The sequence below is a fragment of the Mesocricetus auratus genome, unplaced genomic scaffold (assembly GCF_017639785.1).
Source record: "Mesocricetus auratus isolate SY011 unplaced genomic scaffold, BCM_Maur_2.0 Super-Scaffold_100066, whole genome shotgun sequence".
Taxonomy (NCBI): Eukaryota; Metazoa; Chordata; class Mammalia; order Rodentia; family Cricetidae; genus Mesocricetus; species Mesocricetus auratus.
The window spans coordinates 2,520,276-2,541,873 of record NW_024429235.1 but is presented as its reverse complement, the minus strand read 5'-3'; the positions used below and the strand labels follow the sequence as shown (position 1 = coordinate 2,541,873).

The following is a 21,598-nucleotide window of genomic DNA, read 5'->3' as shown; positions in this document are numbered from 1 at the left end:
CCAATTCTGTTCTTTGCATAGAGCTCACAACCACAGGCTTACATGTCTGTAAATTCCTGAAAAAGAGGAATCCCTGAGTACAGGTCCATGTCTGTATTCTTGAAAAAGAGGAATTCCCAAGTACAGAAACCATGAACTGAAGAGCAGCAGAGAAGTTTGTGCCTTCCCAACTGGGTCTTCTCTGCCTTCCTATGTTCTCACTTCCTGGAGGAAAACATTCTCGAGAAGCATGGATCATCTACACTTTCTCAGCTGAAATAACTGTGCACCATGAACACTCACCACAATACAACACTAACATAAAGCACACAACACATTCCCTAGCCTCTCCTTCTCAGGCTGATGGCAATGGGGGAATGCTTTGGCCTATTGCTAAAGATAAACACTAGAGTAAAGGATAAGAATTCAAGTGACAAACTGAGTGGAGTAAAATCCGTGTGAAGCCAGCCTGGGAGGCAATGGATAACTGGAATGGACAGAGGCAGAAGACAGGCTGGTATTTGGGTTAGGTTGCATCAACTGAAAGCTCCCCCACAGAAAGGGTTCATTTTAGACGAGAGATTTTTGTTTGTTTCTTCTACAGGGGTACATTTCTAATGCTATAATGAGAATCAACAGGAAAAATACGAGCTTTCCAAAAACTTGGCTGTAGTATTTTTATAATGCTAAGGACACCTGGCAAAAGAAATATATGTATTAATTCATGTTGAACACCATGCTCACTTACTAGAAGTAAATCAAAAATAAATGTTTTCCTTCTGATTTTTTTACGAGAAATTTCTTCCATTTCATCATCTTCAACTAAATCATCACATTAGCATCTGTTAGTATGTCCTCAGTTTCTAAAGCTGTTTTCAACCAATGGGTTTCAGCCTCTTTCATCCGAATGCCTGTTTCGGCAGCATTCATCCAGAACTTCAGACAAGATCTTTAGTATGGCATTAATGATTTCTGCCTGACTCTTAGATGGAATAATGTCTTTTAGGCTCCATATTGTACCTGGGAAACAGTAGTAAAGTCAAATAATGAAGACAACAGAACTGCCTGTGGAATCTTCATTAAAAAATGGAGTCTGATACTGACAGGGTAATATAGACTGATTCTGGTATAATAAAGGGAAATGTTAAATAGTGAAAATAAAGTATAACTAAATGGAACAACATAATATTATATAGTGGTGAGGGGAAATAAGTATAACTAAATGTAACAACATAATATTATATAGTAGTGAGGGGAAATATGTATAACTAAATGGAACAACATAATATTATATAGTAGTGAGGGGAAATATGTATAACTAAATGGAACAACATAATATTATATAGTGGTGAAGGGGAATAAGTATAACTAAATGGAACAACAATATTATATAGTAGTGAGGAGAAAAAGTGTTTTCACAGGGCTGAGTCTTTAGGCTTTGGTGTCATTTCAAAACATCCAACCCAATTGCCTTTGTTCATCCTGCCTTGGTACACAACATCTTTCTCTGGTATAAACAGTGACTACCCAGAGACACTGATGAATTTTCTTTTAGAATGAAAGGAGTCACCTCATTTTCCTCCATCTTCATCTAAGCCACTCTTCTCTGCAGCTTCTTGTATCCTAGGTGAACTGGGATGTTATTAACCCTCCAATATCCCCTGTAGAAGACAGACTACAAGTTCTTGGCTTTTTCCTATCAAAATAAAATTGTACTTCCAGGAAGAAACCAGAATGATTTTAAAGTGAATGCAGGCTATGAGGATGTAACTTAGATGATAGAATGCTTGCCTAGCATTCACAAAGCCCTGGGTTCAACCCCTAGGACTGCAAAGCAGGGCTGATGCTGTACACCAGCGATCCTAGCATTCGAGAGGGGGAGGCTTGGAAAACCAAGGAGGGGGAGCAGAGTTAGTAAAGGTTCTCATTTAGTGAATAAAGTCTCATTTTGGAGGATGAAGAGTCTGGAAATCCGGCTAGGCAACAACATGCTTTGTATTACACCATGTGGGGTAAGTTCACACAACCGCACACACCTATATTAATAAAAAAGATAAGCAGGGCAGTGGTGGTGCACACCTTTAATCCTAGCTCTCTGGAGGCAAAGGCAAACAGACCTCAAAGTCTGCGGTCAGTCTGGTCTACAGATCAAATTTCAAAATAGCCAGGGTTACAGAGAAATCCTGTCTTGAAAAAAAACAAAAAAATCCAAAAGAAACAATTTTTTATAAATGCAAACGTATTCTAGAAGGCTCCATAACTATGGGAAACTATGTCAGTTGAAGGTCTCTGCTTTCTGGGCATAGTGGTGCCCACCTTTAATCCCAGCACCCAGGAGGCAGAGCCAGGAGGATCTCTGTAAGTTGGAGGCCAGCCTTACAGGACAGCCAGAGCTACACAGAGAAACCCTGCCTTGAAAACTCCTGCCCCCAAAAAGGTCTCTGCTCTGATACTAAGGTTTTTCAGACCAGACAGAGCACAGAGCTGGCACTGTAAAATGAAGGAAGAGTAAATCTTGTCCCCCACTTCTATCCATTACAAGTTACTAGACATTTGGATGAATCTTACCTGCTACCAGTGTCTTTAGCACAATGTATTCCATAGAGGTAACAGGACAATGCAAAGCAGACTCCAGCACACGCAGTGCTGCATCCAAATACTTTAGGAGCTCTGGGTTATCTTCAATAACTGTCTGCAAGCAATATGCTATAAGATAAATCAACAATTTTAGGATAATGCACACCGATATAACTCATACATAGATGGACATTTTTACAACTTCTAGACACATCTGCTTCTTTACACACACACACACACACACACGCACACACATATATATGTATATATATATATATATGCTTTAATTCAAGACTGTACACAAAAAAAGAGGATTCACAACCACAGGGCCAGAGATCTGAATTTTGTCTTCTTTAAATTTCTAATGCTTTGCAGAACTATACTCTCATAGACTACAACTTAAAGGCAGTTAAATGTTGTAGCAATGTTCAATTACAATTACTAGTAATATCTATACTTTATCCTCACCTTATACATTTATCATAGGCCAGTATCATGGAGTTTATGACCAAGATCTAGTCCACATATGACATGTGTAACAGTAGCCTGTTCTTGTTGGCTTTGGAGAATGTCCTGGAACTCGCTCAGTAGACCAGGCTGGCCTCGAACTCACAGACATCCGCCGGCCTCTGCCTCCAGAGTGCTGGGATTAAAGTCGTGCTCTACCAATGCCCGGCATGGTGTCCTTTTCTGACAAAACACTGTACACATGATATATAAATAAACCTTTAAAATGTATTTTAGGTATTTAGTAATATAATCAAAATTATTTTCTGAGCAACGAATAAATTAAACTCAATTCCTTACTCTGCATTTCCAGAAAGAAATATATTATTCTGGTACTTTTATAAAAATAACATAAAACCAAAACCAAAATGTTAGAAAGGATTTCATCTATATGTTTTTATTTGACTGGTCCATATAAGCTGATGTGCTTGCATGAAGCAGATGGAGAGTAAACTGTGTAAGTCACATGCCACTTTCCAAGATAGGGCAGCACTGCACACATTTTAAAAGGTTTTCCAGCAAAGGTTTGGGAACAGCTTCTTCCTAAACAACAGCAAAATTGTTACTTATGTATCTAACCAATCAAAACTTACAGATTATGGTTTCAGCTTCACAAAGACAGCTAATAAAATCATTTCAAAGTCCTGTTCCCAGGGCTGGAGAGATGGCTCAGAGGTTAAGAGTATTGACTACTCTTCAAGAGGTCTTGAGTTCAACTCCCAGCAACAACATAGTGGCTCACAGCCATCTATAATGAGATCTGGCACCCTCTGCTGGTCTGCAGGCATACATGCAGGAAGAACTCTGTGTACATAGTAAAAAATAAATCTTAAAAACAAAGTCCTAACCCTTGACTTCAGTTGTGCTTTTTTGGTCCTGCAGCCGGAGTCAAACCCTGAAATAAGACATGTCTTTGCAGGGCTGAGATGGCTCAGTAGACTAAAGAGCACATGCTGCTCTTGCAGGAGACTGGAGTTCAGTTCTCAGTACATGGTGGCTTACAACGGTCCATAACTCCAATTCTAGTGGGCCCAGCACCCTCTGCTGCCCTCCTTGGTACTAGGCATGCACACTTGAAAGGAAAATGCCCATACACATTAGTATGAATATAATAATTTAAAAAGGGCAGTGGTGGTGTGCACCTTTAGTCTCAGTAGTTGGGAGGCAGAAGCAGACGGATCTCAGTGAGTTGGAGGCCAGTCTAGTCTACGAAGCGAGTTCTGGACTGTTACACAGAGAAACTCTGTCTACAGAAACAAAACCCAATATAATAAATAAAATAAAATAAAGGACCAGGTTCAGTTCCTAGGACCCACACTGTGTGTGGCTCACTGCCTCCTCGGATACCAGACACGCATGTGGTATACATATACATATGCATGCAAAATACTCATACATTTAAAATAATAAAATCTAAACAAATTTAACAAAGACTTAAAAAGCCCATGTCTTTGTGCTGTCTGTGTGGTTCTGCCATAGACAGCATGTCTAGCAAATATAAGGCCCTGGATCTGAGGCCCAGTGCTGAAAAATAGGTTCCATCCCAATTGTACTTTTAGGCAGAAACTAAACCTGCGTCCAGCTTCCTATGACTAGTCCAAAGCTGAGTGGTATAACATATCTGTGGTCCCAGCAGGAGGATCACTTGAGCCTAGAAGTTAGAGGCCAGCCTGAGCAAGATAAGAAGGAGATCCCAAATCCAAAAAGATAAGGAGTAGAGGGAAGAGGAAAAAAACAACCTGTCTCAGTACAGATGAGCAGAACATATTCTAGGCTTTAATAATGCCTTTATACTTGTTCACATTTCCCACTCTGCCCCTTCCTTGGAGCAGTAACTAGAACTCATTCAAATCATACTTTGCAGCCTTCATAATGCTTAGGAATAATACTTAAGTGAAAGTCTTTTCTGGGTAAGGCACCAAAGTACACCATTATGTTGTATTAAACATCATCAAGGCTGGGCGGTGGTGGCTCACGCCTTTAATCCCAGCACTCGGGAGGCAGAGGCAGGCGGATCTCTGTGAGATTGAGGGCAGGCTGGACCAACAGCCTCAGAAACAATACAGAGAAACCATGTCTCGTAAAGCCAAAAAGAAAAAAAAAAACATCATCAATAGCAGTGCTTACCCTCAAGCCTCACGACCTAGGTTCAATTCCCAGGGCCCACATGGTAGACAAAAATGTCTCACACAAGTTGTCCTCTGACTTCAGCATGGGCTGTGGCATGTTAGTAAACCTGTATGCATGTACACTTGCCCACAGTAAATGTATGTAATATAATAGTTTTAAAATAAACTAACAGAAAGTCATAACCTTTATTTTATATATGTAATATTATATATATGTACCTGAGTGAACATATGTATGCTACATGAATGCAGGGCCTGCAGAGATCAGGAGACTGAGCTACCATGTGGGTGCTGTGTACCAAATTCAGGTCTTCTGCTGAGCCAGCTCCCCAGCCCTATGATTTAACCTTTTCTAGGTATAAAATGAATGACTTTTTTAAAGCAAGTGTTGTATATGCTAAGCATATGCTCTACCACTGAGTCATCTCTCAAGTCAAAATATTTTATAATTTTAAGTTATGTGCATTTGTGTGTGTGTGTGTGTGTGTGTGCTCATATGGATTTGTGCACACATGGGCAGAATCTAAGAGAAGGCTGGAGATACAGGTGGCTGACATGGGTGCTGGGAACTGAACCTGTGTCCTCTAAAAGATCAGTATGCACTCTGAATAATGGAGCCACACCTACAGCTCCAAAATATGATTTTTCAGAACAAAATTGTATTTCAACTGCTTTTAGGCAAATTGTATTTTGCTTGGAGAGTCTCTTATGCATATGTATGCATGTACATGTTCATGCATGTACAGTGTTTATGGGTCTACAGAATCAATGTGTAACCTATTTTATGAGACAGAGCATCCCATTGAATCTGGAACTCAACTCACAGGCTACTAAAATTTTATTACATGTTTTTAATCAAAGTTATAACATTTAATATAAAATATGTTTCTTGGAGCTGGAGAGATTGCTCAGCAATTAAGAACACTGGTTGCTCTTCCAGAAGTCCTGGGTTCAATTCCCAGCCCTCACATGACAACATACAACCTCTGTAACTCCAGTCCAAGAAGATCTATTGCCCTTTTCTGGCCTCTTTGGGCACTACACACACAGGTAATACACAGATATTCATGCAGGCAAAACACCTAAACACATAAACTAAAATGAAAAAAAAAGTGATTTAGTTTTGGACAGAAAACTTAGCAGTGAAGAGCACTTGCTGTTCTCACAGAGAACCTGGGTTCATTCCCCAGCACCCACACAGCCGCTTTTAATCACTAGCCTAGCGACTCCAGTTCCAGGGTATATGGTGCCCTCTTCTGGACTCTGCAGGCACCAGGCTGTTAGTACATATATGTAGACAAAACACCGATATACTTTAAAATGTTAAAATATGTATGTATTTTCATAGAAAAATCAAAATTCAGGCAGGCAGTGGTGGCACACACCTTTTAATCTCATTATTCAGGAGGCAGAGGCAGGTGGATATCTGTGAGTTTGAGGCCAGCCAGATCTACAAAGTTAGTTCCAGGACAGCCAGGCTGATACATAGAGAAATCCTGTTTCAAAAAACAAAACAGAGCAAAACAAACAAGCTAACAAAAAAGGGCTAGGGAAATGGCTCATAACTTTAGAGTACTGGCTGCTCTTCCAGAGGTCCTGAGTTCAATTCCCAGCACCCACATGGTGGCTCACAACCATCCATAATGAGATCTGGTGTCCTCTTCTGGCACGTGTATACATGATAAAAAAGAAAAGATAAATATAACCATATAAAATAGTCTGTTGCCAGGCAGTGATGGTGCATGATGCCTTTAATCCCAGTGCTCAGGAGGCAGAGGTCCGTGGATCTCTATCAGTTTCAGAACAGCCTGGTCTACAGAGCTAGTTCTAGACTGCCTCCAAAACTACAGAGAAACCCTGTCTCAAAAAAATTCATGCATCCTCTGTGTGTGTGTGTGTGTGTGTGTGTGTGTGTGTGTGTGTGTGTGTGTACATGATATGTATAGGCATGCATGCCACAGCACAAATGCAGAGGTCAGAAAACTCTGTGGAGTCCATCGGCCCCTTCCCCATTTAAATGGCTTCTGAGGATGAAACTAAGTCTAATGTCTACTGCAAGCACCCAGACATCTTGCTAGCCCATAATTTTCTTCTCTTAAGCACTTCTTTGTAATACATTGTTGACACTGTCAAGTAACACATTTAAAAGTTTTCTAAACACAAATTTTATGGCTGAGTAAAACATGCCTTTCTCAGTCCAAATTATTAAATGAAAGGAAGTCATTCCCACCTAGGAATAAAGTTATCAGCTGCACTGCATTTTCCCTTAGAAAGCAATTGGCAACTTACTTCTCCAGCGTCCAGTGGCAGGTTGTAAGCGATGAATATACTCACGTCTTCTTTCGAAAGCCTTGAGATCTAGACAAAGAGAGTTCAGTTCTCTACCTGTGCTTGCCAGTCTGAACTTACTAAAGTGAAATTTAGGTCAATAACTGCTACGGGTCTTACACATCAAACCACGTGTCGTGCATTGTTTGCTTATGATGACAGTTTTAAGTAAACAGCAAAAGATCACTTTTCTTTAATTCCAATTTATGGAAACCAGTTGGTCTACTTTTAGAAGCTTGAAAAAATGGTAGTGGAAGACCATTCAGAGCCATAAGATGGAATTGAGGGAGTTGCAAACAAAAGGACCAAAGCCTGGCTGAATTCTAATTCTGTGGAACCAATTCTACTTGACTGCTATTATCCAATTCAGGCTCTAGTTCTTATTATTAATTGATGGTTATGTAGCATGGGCTTACTAGACTTCCGTGGACAGATAACAGGCTGTGCAAAGATACTCCCTGCCCTCCTCGGAATGGGCTCCCAGTGACCGTGCAGGCAGCAGCACAGCACCTACCCTTGTGATGTGACAGGGCGCACCTCTGAATGAAGTGGGTGCTATTTCCTACCTTTTTATTTTCAGAAACCTTTTACTGTGTTAAATAAAATGGGAGAACATGGGATTTTAAATTTTCTTTAACTTCTCTGTAGTAAGAAGCAAAAGCCATCATGGTCGCTATAGTTTGTGACAATATAGATGTGAAGATGGCGAGAAAGACTAAGACTTCTCAACATGAGAACTAAGAGGTAATACATTTGCTAGCTTAATTAATGCATTTCACAGTACCTTCATAATAAAATCAAGTTGCATGGCATAAGTATAAATTTTTCTACTTGAAAATAATCAAAACATTCATCAGTTTGTGAACAAGTGAACTGTACTCGTACAAGGCTCTTCTGTAACTTAAAAGCTACAACGCACAAAATTTCTGGAGAGCTATCCACCTCTAAAATTGTACATCTTTATGCTCTATTTGAAACAATGTGAAAAATCCCTAAGCTCAGAAGCAGCTACATACTTGACTTTGTTCTTGCTAAGATTAAAAAAACCCCACAAATCTTCAACCTGGAATCCCCATGGTGGGAGGAAAGAATCAACTCCTGCAATCTGTCCTCTCTCTCCACACTTCAACAGTGGTACATGTAAGCCCACCCCACCAAACAAATAACAGGTTAAAAACATATAAAAATTCTGAAAGGGTCAGCAAGGTGATGTGAGGTCAGAGTACTTGCCACCAAGCCTTAGGACCTGAGTTTGATCACTAAAACCTACATGGACAAAGAAGAACAAACCCACACAAGTTGCCCTCTGCTTCCCATATGTGTGTAATGTCACACATACAGGCTCACATGATACAGAAATGTTTAAAACCAAGTTTAAAAAAAAAAAACATGTCAGCAGGGCACCGGAAGCCTGTCAGGCAGCTGCTTTCACCTTCCCTAGACTTAGCTCCTTCAAGCTGGTAAGCAAGCATGGTACCTGCTTTTCCTTCTCCTCCTGGCGCGGACAGTGAGTTTGAGAACGGAAATCAGTTGTCTGTTAGCTGATTTGAGGCACATGTCCCTTGGGCCACTTTAGCCCGTCCCCTTACAAACCAAACAAGAACAGCAAACAGGAAACACTCATCTTTTAAAAATTACTCTATTATTACCAAATAGAACCACAGTATTCAAAAGGTAATTAGAAAGTTCTATCCCCCCACTAAACGGCCCTGCATCGCGCCTGTGAATGGCTGGCAGCCAAATCACTGCCCCCGTGCAGATTGTTTTCATCCATTTTATTGTCAAGGAAATTAACAGCCTGAAGGGGTTCCCCAGGCCCAAGAGCTCCCCCCTGGGGCCCTGGGGAAGCAGGCAACAAGCGACCCGGTCTTACTACCCCGTCCTGGGGAGAAGGGACGGGAGGGGAGGAGGGTTCACAGCAGAAGGGCTTGGGGCGCCCCGCTCCCGTCCACTGGGCTCAGCCGAGGCCGAGGCACCTGTCCCCGGGGCCTTAGACCCTTGCACCGGCTGCTCATCCGGCTGGGGGCAGGGACGGGGGCATGCTCACTCGCCCCTGTGGGTCCGCAGGTGGTACTTGAGTGACTGCTTATAGCAGAAGCACTTGGCGCAGTGCGTGCAAGGGTAGGGTCGTTCGCCCGTGTGAGCTCGCTGGTGTTCCAGCAGGTGGTGCTTCTGTGTGAAGAAGCGCTTGCCACACTCGGCGCAGTGGTAGGGCCGCTCGCCCGCGTGGATCCGTCGGTGTTCCAGCAGATGGTGCTTGCGGATGAAGCTCTTGCCACATTCGGTACTCACTCATATATGGATTTTAGACATGGATCAGGATAGTGCCAGTCTGCACTTCCACTGATAGAGAGTCTGGGAAACAGGAAAGAACCTAAAAGATATGCACATATGCATAGTACCCAAGAGAAGAGGATTGAGACAAGATCCTCTGAATGGATGGGGAACACGGCGGGGGGGGGGGGACTGGGAGCTGGGAAGAAGAGAGGGGGAGAAGAGGAAGAGAGAGTAGGTCATGGGGGAACAGGAAGTTTGAGTGGGTGGGGGTAGAATAGGGGGAAGAGGGAATAATAGGTTAGAAGACAGATCAGGCACCAGAGTGACCTCTAGTGATCTAAAGGGATGACACCAATTGGCAAGCTAAGTAATAGTGGAGAGACCACCTGGAATGCCCATTCCTGATAATGAACTTGATGTCTATAACCATCTGGGAGCCTTCATCCAGTGACTGATGGAAGCAGAGGCAAACACCCACAGTTAAACACTGAACTGAACCCAAAGAACCCAGCGACAGAGAGAGAGGAGTGATGAGCAAATTGGCAAAGAATGGGCTGGCAAAACCAGCAGAGACAGCTGATCTGAACAGGGGAGAGCTCTTGGACCCCGGACAGCGGGGAGGCCAGCATGGGACTGATCTGGAACCCCCGAATGTGAGTGTCAGTGAGGAGGCCTGGGCAACCTATGGGGCCCTGAGCTGTGGATCAGTGTCTATCCCTGGAATACAGACAGACATTGTGTGCCCATAGCACAAAGAGGGATGCTTTCTCAGCCTGGACTCTTAGGGGAGTGCCTGGACCCTACCCGGAGTGAAATGACAGACTCTAGATATCCCCTATGTGGAAGGAAGTGGGGATAGGGTGGGAAGATGGGGGAGACGGGAGGAGGGGAGGGAGAGGGAACTGGGATTGACATGTAAAACACGCTATTTAAAATTAAAATAAAAAGTGATAACAATGAAAAAAAAACATGTCACCTTTTCATCTCTGGGTACATTTAGTTCTCCTTGCTTCTATTTCTCTCCCAGTTGAGAATTGGGGCTGGTAGACCAGTCATCTATGTGTCATGATGAAGACTGAGTGGTCCACATAAGATGTGCTGTTACACATGTACTGACAATCAGTTACACGGCACAGCAAAGGTAAAACCATGGTTTTGGATACATTTGCTATTCTCTGCACATCCCCATTAATCCTTTGATAGGATCCTAGATTCTTACAGAACATATGAATTACTGTTTTCAAAGCATAATTAAGATTGTGTACTGTGAGACATATTCCAACAACTCTTATTCTGGAACTTTACCATCAGGATAAAATACAAACTTTCAGTGCATATATATTCATGGTGGGGCAGAGCTCAGCAGTAGAGCATTTGACTGAAAATATTCATGTCAGGTATTTATGATGAGAAAAAGTAGGTCTAACGATAAGGAGAGATGCTACAAGCCACCAAACAACTATAATGGATCAATATGAAATGCTTATGGAAGTTTTAGTTAAAAAGGCATTTTTCAATGTCAAGTGGTATCTGTGGATACAACTTTAAAGATATATCCAAACCAAACACATTCTTTCACATTGAGATTCAGACAGGTATAGGTAGAATCTTATATTTTAAGTTGTTGCTAATTAATGTTAGAAGAAAATTATTTACATTCTGTAAGATTCATATTTGCTTGTAGCTAGGGAAATGGCTCAGTCATTAATGCACTTGTCGTGCAATATGATGACCTAAGTTGGGATTCCCCAGGATCCACATAAAAAGTCAGTGCTATCGCCCACCCTCATTCAATACCAAAGGACAAATAACATCAAGGAGTCATATCTACCTAAAGTTACACACAGCATGGATAAGTGTGGTGTGTATAACACACACACACACACACACACACACACTAAAAGAAGTCAAGCACTTGTGCTGACAATGTTCCCCACAAGAATCATAAACTAACAAAACCCCCAGTACCAGGCATGACAAATATCCTTTTACATGGAGGGACAGGGTAGTTAGTGGGATTCTCAAAACAATGCACAATATTGATGTAGCCCTTAGTTTCCTCTTAGGGGATGAAAGTGGGCTCCTAGGACACAAAACTTGGAAAATTCAAACTGGATCTGGCCTGAATGCCTCTTTCCTGTGTCTAGCCTCCATGGTACCAGAAAATACTAGGCAAGCTGCCAAGGAGGGTAAACAGTTTACAGTCCTCCCCAGCTGCAATACTTAGGACCACAATAGCCAACATGGCCAGATATCCACAAAGGATAACTAACCCTAATGCGGCATTCACCTGTGGGTGACAGCCAGTAGCTAGCTAATTGGACCTAAGACCCACTCCACAGGGGGGAAATCATGCCTAACTAGCTGTATGGATCCAGTGAAGAATTTATTACCACCAGTGTGTGCTAGAGCAGCGTAATTCCTTACTACATTCTAAATCTTATCCTTATACCAACAGCTACCTCCCCTCATCAAAAAAAGCCTCTTGTACAGCAAACAGAGACTATCACAGAAAACCACAACTGGACACAATACAGAGATCAACAGACCACCAGAAGCCCAGCTCCAATTGGATGCATCTGTATTACAGCCCCTACATCTACAACTTCGGGAACACTGCAGGACATGTGGCAGAAAGGACTAAAAGCCAGAAAACCAAGAAGTGTCTTCTGTTAAACTCTTTCTCCTAGAAATAGTCACAAAACCAAGACCATAACAATCTAATATCAGTGCACATGTTAACACATAAGAGGGAAAATTTTTTCAGGGTCTCACCTCTAGACAAAGAACCACAGACAACTACCAACTGCTGTGAGAAAACTTAGCCTATCCTAGAGATGAGGCCCTTATTGGTTATCCTGAGCAGAGTTGTCAACTCTGATATCAACACACAAGCAACAAAAGTGCACTCAGAATTTACTATGTATATGTGTGCATTTGTACACACACACACACCACATATACAATAATTACACAAGAAAAAGAGGCTATCAACTTGAGAACTGAGGGGTCCATAGATAGGCTTGGAGGGAGGATATATGAGAGGGGATGAAGGGAGGAAAGAGGGGAAATTTGAAATAATCTGTTTCAGTTAAAAGGATATTTTAAAAAGAATACACAAAAGCTAAAATACATGGCCAAGATTGTTCCTACTGTATGCTTAAAATTCCAGCACTGGGGAAGCATAGACAGGCAAACACCTAAGACTTGCCAGTCAACCAACTTAGTCTTATCAGTGAATCCCAGATCCAAATTAGAACCATCTAAAAAACTAGGATGGCTCTCTAGAATACCCAAGATGGACCTCTGGCCTCCACATGCACACAAAACCCTTTTTCTCAGTACTGGGGATGCTGCCTAGGGCCCTGTGCATATTACATTAGCACTATTCCACTTAGTTATATGCTTGGCTCCACTGTGATTAAAATAAAACTAGTATTGTGCAATTAACTTTCTTCCTATCACATTATGAGACTAAAAATAAGAAATACAGTAAGTTTCCTATGTCTGAGACAGACTTTAAGTCTGAACTATCACAGATGAACTGTATCATACCAGTAGAACAGAAATCTCTACAAGGTGATGTAGAAAAGTGCACCCCAGGCATGGTGGTGAATGCCTTTAATCTCAGCATCTAGGAGGCAACAGCAGGTGGATCTCTGAATTCAAGACCATCCTGGTCTATCCGGAGTTCAAGGCCAATCAAAGATAAGCCTGAGAGCCTGGAGAAAAGGAAGTGGGGCAATACTGAGTGTTAGAAATGCTCTCACCTAAAGCATGACACCTGATTTGTCAAGGGTTAGCTATCCTTAGGTGCTACAGAGCTCACACCCTAGAAACCTGCAAAGCTCACCTAACTCCCAGGAAAAGGCTGAGTCAACAGAGAATATTCTGAGAATGATAGCTTATTAAACATGCATGCTTATGCTTTTAAGACTTGAATGACATGTGTGTAACCTAACAAGATTTATTAAAATCCTTTTGCAATTTAGAAAGAAAATACATTAAAAGGCAGTGAAGAAAGGTTATTTTATAACAAGTGATTTTCTACTTTTTTGGTATTTCATTGCACTCTTCAATAAGTGCTCCGTTCTTTACTTTCCCATGGCATATTGAGTACATTAGGATGCAAACTTTACTTCAAAAAGAAAAACTAAACTAGACTCTCAAGTTTCACTTAAGTATTTGTTGGGACTGGTGCCATTGCTCAGCAGGTAAAGGGGCTTATCACAGAAGCCTGACAACCTAACTTTGATCTCTGGAGCCTTCATGAAGGTGAAGGAGAGGGCCAAAGTTGTTTGTTGCCCTCCACATGTGTGCCGTGGCATGCACACACCCATGCAAACACACCACACACACTAATAAGAAAGTTTAAAAGTAACTAAAAGAAACATTATTTCCAATGCGTCATACAAACTGCTAAGGCATCTGCTGAAGTAGCTTGTGAAGGCATTGTGTTTCCCTCAGGCTTCTGGGTGGTCAATGTTTCTGCACACCAGCTTTCAGACTTACATTACTACTCTGTATCTAGAGTTCTGAAGAGCAGGTATTTACTAGAAATCGTAGCTGGAACAGCCGAGTCAGTGAGAAACTTCTTCTGACTATGTCTGTACAGAGGTCAGCGTCTCCCACACAGACACTGATAGCGCTTATCTTCTGACGTGGGATGGTGGGCGCAGTGCGCATACTGCAGGATGGGATGGTGGGCGCAGTGCGCATACTGCAGGATGGGATGGTGGGCGCAGTGCATATACTGCAGGATGGGATGGTGGGCGCAGTGCGCATACTGCAGGATGGGATGGTGGGCGCAGTGCATATACTGCAGGATGGGATGGTGGGCGCAGTGCATATACTGCAGGATGGGATGGTGGGCGCAGTGCATATACTGCAGGATGGGATGGTGGGCGCAGTGCGCATACTGCAGGATGGGATGGTGGGCGCAGTACATATACTGCAGGATGGGATGGTGGGCGCAGTGCATATACTGCAGGATGGGATGGTGGGCGCAGTGCATATACTGCAGGGCAACAACTAGCAGCTCTTCTGTCATGGGGTCCTCACCAGTGACGGTCCCTCTGGTAACAAACAAATGTAGCAAGGAAGCGGCCAGCAGCTTCTGCTTCTAAGGCAGAACATATAATGTTCTGGGTCTCTTGGTCCTCTCTATAAGACAATCATACTAGATGAATTTCAAAGTTCTGTCCCACTTAAAAACCTTTATTTCTTTTCTCTATCTTAAATTTTCCTCAAAGGTACCAAGTCAGAGTAAAAGAGTGTCTTCATCTTTGTTCACAGATCTGCACTTAGGGAAGCCTCCTAAGTTTTCCAGTACTGCCAAACTCTGGAATGTAGAAAACATGAGTGTCCCATGAATGAATGAGCTGTCTGCTAATGAATTTCTTTTAATCACCTTCCTTTCTGACCACTGCCACCTACTGCTTCGATGGCAGGATCCCCAAGCCCTCCATAGGGAAGAGGATCCTCGAGGAGAAGCCTGGCTTGCTTTGTTCTTGATGCTGTTAGTAAGATGCCAAGCTTCTGGAAAATAGTGTGCTGGTAGACAGAAGAGCACCAAAATCAATATTCACCATATAGCTAAAATATGCAACAAATCTAGAGAGGTAAAACAATTCTACATCACCCAAATATAATCTTGTCACGAAAGCAATTCTCAAAGGTAAAATTACTGTTTCTGTCTTAAATAGCTTTAAAAGGACTTTATAATATAATACAACCCTCCCAATCTGTTTTCATTTTTCAAAATGTATATGCTTTACTCTTCAACACAATGTAGTTCTTAATGTATGAAGTGATATAAGAGCCCTGATTATGAAACACTATGTTGGGGAAGTCCTGTGTATATGTCAATAAATTACTGCTGGCCAATAGGAATCTAGATAAGTGGGGCTAGGAGTCCAGGAGGATTCTGGGAAGGAGAAACACAAGAGAGTCAACATGTAACCGCCATGGGGGTAGGAGCCCAGAACTAATCTCCAGTAAGAGAAATACTTAGATTAACAATTATGGGGTAATTACTTAAGTCAGAGCTAACCAGTAAGAAACAAGCAAGGCCAACAGCTTCATAATGAATATAGCCTCCTGTGTGTTTATTTTGGACTGATGTGGCTCTAGAACCAGGCTGGCGGGAAGGCTTCTCTCTAGGAAAAAGCCTCCCTTTACAGAATGGTGTCAGAAGTGGGATTGAATTTCCACGTAGAATGACAAAAGCGTTAAAGGAATTTTAGAAACAGAAGAACAGAGAGAAGCACAGATTTTTGGTAGCAGCATTTTCTCAGGTGGGCTCTATTTTGCTAGCCACAAGCTGAGATTCACACGGCTCACTTACTGGAGTCTTCCTGACTCGGCATAAAAAAATAAAAAAGCAAGGTTCTTTTAAGAGGCTTTGCTAACGATTTAAAAGTTGTACGTACAGCTGGAAGTGGCAGTGACAACACTAAATGACAAAATTACAGATGCAGAACTCATTTGCGAAAATATCTATGAACATTTGGATAGCACAGATAATTAAGGCCGACCTCTACTCCAACCCCTTACCTCAGACACCTCTAACTCCTCACCTCACACTGCCCCACTCTCTCAACTCACACACACCCTCACCTCACCTCACACTGGCCCAACCCCTCAACTCACACACACCCTCACCTCAGCTCACACAGCTCCAACCAACCTGTGCCAAACCTTTACCTCTCACAGCTCCAACCCCTCACCACTTAATTCTTAAATCATAGCACATTCTTCTGGTAGAAACTAGCAGATCTTATCTAGAAAAATCTTTCTATATTTTGACCTGTGGGTTTTTTAAATCAGAACTATCACATGTCAGCTCTAGGTAATACTTCTCATTAATTTAAATTAATATTTACTACATTTATTTAAGAAAGATTCTTCATTATGGGAGTAAACAACCATTCTCTGAGAGAACCTAAGGCCCACTTGGTGAGGTGGAACCTACACATGGTGCTGTTAACAAGGCCAAGAAGGTGCAACTCAACAGACAGGACAGCAAGGACTCTGGGAACAAACAACAGTTCAGTGGGCAGGTGCTAAGGGTGTGGAGGAACAAAGGTCAGTTCCATCTTTGAGAAATGTACCAGGCAGCCATCAATCAAATGGGTGAGATGTGCTGCCACACACAAAAGTCCTGCTCTATTACTATTTGAAAAACTGAGATTTTTGGTTTACGTTTTGTGTGAATTCATTTTATATAAGGATGGCTTATCAGGTAATTTTTTTTAAAACTCACATATTTAGAGTCTGAATACTTTTTAAGCTATTACAGCAATTTTATAAGTGAGAATAAGTAATATCAAACTCAGTTTATTTCAGTCTTTTTGCAAGCCAGATCCAACTAACATGTTTTTAAAAAGTTAGAACTCCCAGAAAGAAAAAGAGACGTGCATTTTATGCTCCACTGTTCCTTTTCTATACATCTGCAATTAAGTCAATTCCTGAGGCCTGGATCATGATGTTCCTCTCTATCAAATTCTGATTCTATTCTTAGGTTTTCCAGTGTCTCCAAGTATACCTCTAGAGCACCTATAATAATGGCCTCCTTCCTCCTCTTCCAAGATCCGACTTTTGTCATCACTTCAAACAATCTTACCTCAAAAAATTATAAAGCCCAATATTTTATTTCCCCCCTTCTGCCTTCATGTCCCTGTGACGCGACAGAGAGTCCCAGGCCTTGAGTCCCTTGGCTCTTGCCACCCTACGGCTTGGGCTCCTTTCCTAGCGGAACAGTTACAAAGTCACTTCACCTCCTCCTGCCCAGTTCCCACATCTACACAGTGAGCAGCATGTCTGCTTCACAGGTCATCACCCACTGGTCTCTAAGCTTGCCCTGTACCAGGCATGGGAAATACAACAGAAGACAAAACTCACCTTCTCGTTCTCATACATTCTGAGCTCTTAAACTAGGATGGCTGTGTGGGTCAAACCAGATTAAGGCACAGCACACAACATGCAGCCGCTGGCTGATCTTACCTAAAGCACTTCAACTTCCACACCTTAGTTCCCTAACTCCAGTGTACTGTCAGTCTGCTGGAACCTCAGCCACTTACTCACAGAAGGTCTAACATGTCCCATGGAAAGTGTATGGTTTCCCAATTAGAGCTGGATCCTTGGGTTGGTCATTCTGGTCAGTTCTTTCTCTGTCTCTATTACAGAGATTTTTTTGTATTATCTACCTGGCCCTAAAAAGCCCCTTTGAGATCCTATCTTCTACCCTCTACTCTTTAAAATATACACGTGCCCCCTGTGTGACCTCATGGTTTCAAATCTGTCCTATCAACTGGAGAGTTCTTACACTTGAGTTCCCATCCTGGAATGCCCGTTTCCATCCTGCACAGTGACTTCCTTCAACCAACTGTTGGGCTATCCCTCACTATCACCTCAATCATGACTTCTCATCTTTTCCTAACTGATGCTTATTTTTATCTTGTCTCTGGGTGGTTGTCAGTAGCATCCATCAACCCCATCAAGCAGAACGGCTGGAGATAGCCCTGAACTATTCAACAAGGATAACAGTGTCTCACATCAAAGGTTAAATGATTGTGAAAATGTGATTGCCACAAACACAGATGAAATAATGAGAAACATCAGCCATGATTTAAATTTGAAAACTATGACAAGGTAAGGAAATGTCTTTTTTAAACTTCATAAAACGTAGTTAATAAAAAGACATCAGGTAGAAGTCATTTAAATTTAGAAAATATAAAAGAATTAAAAATTCCTGTATTACTTAAAACATTTGGGGGTATCTTACAACTGGAGAAAGGAATTACGATCTATTAAATACAAAATCAGAATTAATTAAAGATAATCACACAAAATGGATCCAATGACATGCTACCAATGTCCTCCTTTAAATAGTGATCAGTTATATTAACTGATGTCTTTACAACCAATTTTGAAATTCTAGAACAAACCTAACTTGGTTGCTACAGATTGTTTTCTTATACACTGCTGGGTCAAGTACAGCAATATTTATAAATTTTTATGCCTATGTTTGTGTTAAGGTTTTTTTTCAATTTTCATTTCTCATACTTTTCTTCTAGATTCTTAAAGTTAGGAACTCTTTGTCTCTTTCCCCAAACTACTGACTAATCCTGAAGGATGAGACTCAGTGTTTGATGGATGTGTTGTAGAATTTGTTAGTAAAAGTGTCTAGAGTTGGCATTTCTTTTTGTGAGGATTTTTGTTAGGTGCTTTAAGCCTTCAATTTTCAACTAGTTTGCTAAAATCTGTCCTTTTGACCTAGACATTCAGTTATATATCAACTTGCATTAAGGAACAGTAGTTGATCTATCTTGAAACATCCACAGTCATACCCCATTTTTGGCTCAGATCCGGGCCGCGAGCCTAGAGCACACACTGGCCTAGGAGAGGCACCATCCAGCAACTCTTTCGTCTCCCCACGCTGGGAGAGCCCACGATGCACCCACCAATACAAGTCGGCATGTCGCGCGCTCTCCTGGTGCCCGTGGCTTTCCCTCTTTCTTAAAGCGAAATCAAAAACAAAAACAAAAAGACCAACACGACTAACAACAACAAAAAACTCTGCAGCCGGGCTGAGGAGTATTTCCCTGGTACATCCGCGCAGCTGCACAGCCAGCCTCAGCCCTGTGCGCCCGTGGGCCCGGTGCGCCCGCTGCCTCCCCCACCCGCCCCACTGGCGACCCCGAGCGCCAGCCCAACTCCATTATCTGTCCTGGGCTCGCGCGTCTGGCCCAGGTAACAACCCAAACCGTAAGAGTCAAAGCCAGGGGCGTGCACACAGCCCAGTGCCCGCGGGGACTCGGGCTGCCCGGGCTTCCAGACCAGTCTCTGTTGCTTCCCGGCCACGAGCAGCAGGCGGCGAGTCCACGCACACGCTCGCCCCACGGCTGCAGCTAGAGGCCGCCCGACCCTGCTCAGCCCCCGAAGGTCACCGCACGCGCGGAGCTCCAGCCCCGCGAGCGCCCCGGTAGCGGCGGTCCCGCGCGTCCCCATCCCCACCCTCCGGCCCGCGAGCGCGCAAGGCGCAACTTTACCGCGGGCGCTCCCGCGCACACGCGCGCACGGCCGACACGGAGCCGACACGCAACTGGCCCGCGGCTGCCGGTCCTCTCCCGCCCGCGCCCGCCCCGCAGCCCGCGCCCGCCCCGCAGCCCGCGCCCGCCCCGCAGCCCGCGCCCGCCCCGCAGCCCGCGCCCGCCCGGCAGCCCGCGCCCGCCCGCAGAAGGTTTGTTCCCCGCCGCCGCGGCCTGCGCGGAGGGAGGATGGCGCGCGGGGAGACTCCGAGGGGCGGCAACCGTGGAAAAAGTGTGGAGAGAAGCAACGGCCGCTCCACCCGCGGACGGAAAAGTGGCCGGGGTGACGGCGGGATGCGGCGCGGCTAACGGTCCCGGCGGCCGCGCGAGCCGCTAGACGCAGAGGCGGGTGAGACGTAACGGTCCAGGACGGCGGTGGCGGCGGGGCGAACGACTTTACTCTCCCACTCCACTGGGCCCGGCCCCACCGCCGCCCCCGGCCCGCTCGGCCCCGCGCCCTCGCCCGGCCGCCCGCTGCCCGCCGCCGCCCGGCCCCTCCGCTACTCACCGTGATTGCGCCGAGGGTTCGCCTGCTTTCTGCGCTTACACCTGGGGCCAACCGCCAGGATCCTCTCGCTGGCGTCTAAATGCTCCAGTCACCTCCTCCCCTCCCTCCTCCGTCCCTCCCGCCCCTCCCCCCGCCGCCTCCACCCCTCCCCTTCCCCACCGCACCTGGTTAACGACACTCGCAGCTTTACGACTTCACCTTCCTAACACCTAGCTGGGCTCGATCTAAGGCCTGAACAAGAACAACTCCTCTAGCTTCCATATGTTTGTGCACAGTCATACACACACACACACACACACACACACACACACACACACACACACACAGAAGAAACAAGGAAGAAAAAAAAGAACATTAACTCATAATGAATTGAATTTTGAGGGTTTAATAAGAATATATCATCCTTTTTCGAAATAAATTATTTGTTTGTTTGTTTATATTTTTACATTCTCGACAGTTTCTCCTCCTTCATCTCCCCCAGTCCCTCTCCCTATCTCCCCTCTGCCCCTGCCCACCCACTCCTCCTCCATGTCTATTCTTAAATGGGCAGGTATCCCATGAGTATCAACAAACCATGGCATATCAAGTCTCAGGAAGACTAAGAAACCCCCCTTGTATGAAGGCTGGGCAAGTCAACCCACTATGAGGAATAGAGACCCAGTTGTCAGTAAAAGAGTCAGAGGCAGCCCCGTCCCACAAGAAGACAAGATACCAAACTGTCACACATATGCAGAGTTCCCAGGTCAGTCCCATGCAGGCTCCCTGGTTGTTCAGTTTCTGTGAGCCTCTATGAGCCCAGGTTAGCTGATTCTATGAGTTTTCTTGTGATGTCCTTGACCCCTCTAGCTCCTACAATTCTTTATCCTCCTCTTCTACAGGATCCCCCATACTCCTCCTAATGTTTGTGTGTTTATCTGTTTCCATCAGTTGGTAGATGAAGCCTCTCTAGTGACAGTTTGTCTAGGCACCAATCTGGTCACAGAAGATGGTTAGTTCAGGCTACGTATCTGCTATTTCTAGGAGTCTTATCCGGGGTCATCCTTGTAAATTCCTGGAAGATTCCCTTGCACCAGAATTTTACTTTACCTCTAAATGCACTGCCTTTCTGCCTTTCAACTGAGGGATGGAAAATTAAAATGTGGTACATTTGCATCATGGAGTATTACTCAGTTGTTAAAAACAAGGTCATCAGGAAATTTGAA

The 21,598-nt window shown here is 43.7% G+C and overlaps 1 pseudogene; it reads right to left on the bottom strand.

Annotated features, from left to right (window-relative positions):
* Window positions 1-21,284, bottom strand: part of LOC121136357 — a 26,634-nt pseudogene extending 5,350 nt beyond the window's left edge.
* Between the last annotated feature and the right edge of the window lie 314 nt (window positions 21,285-21,598).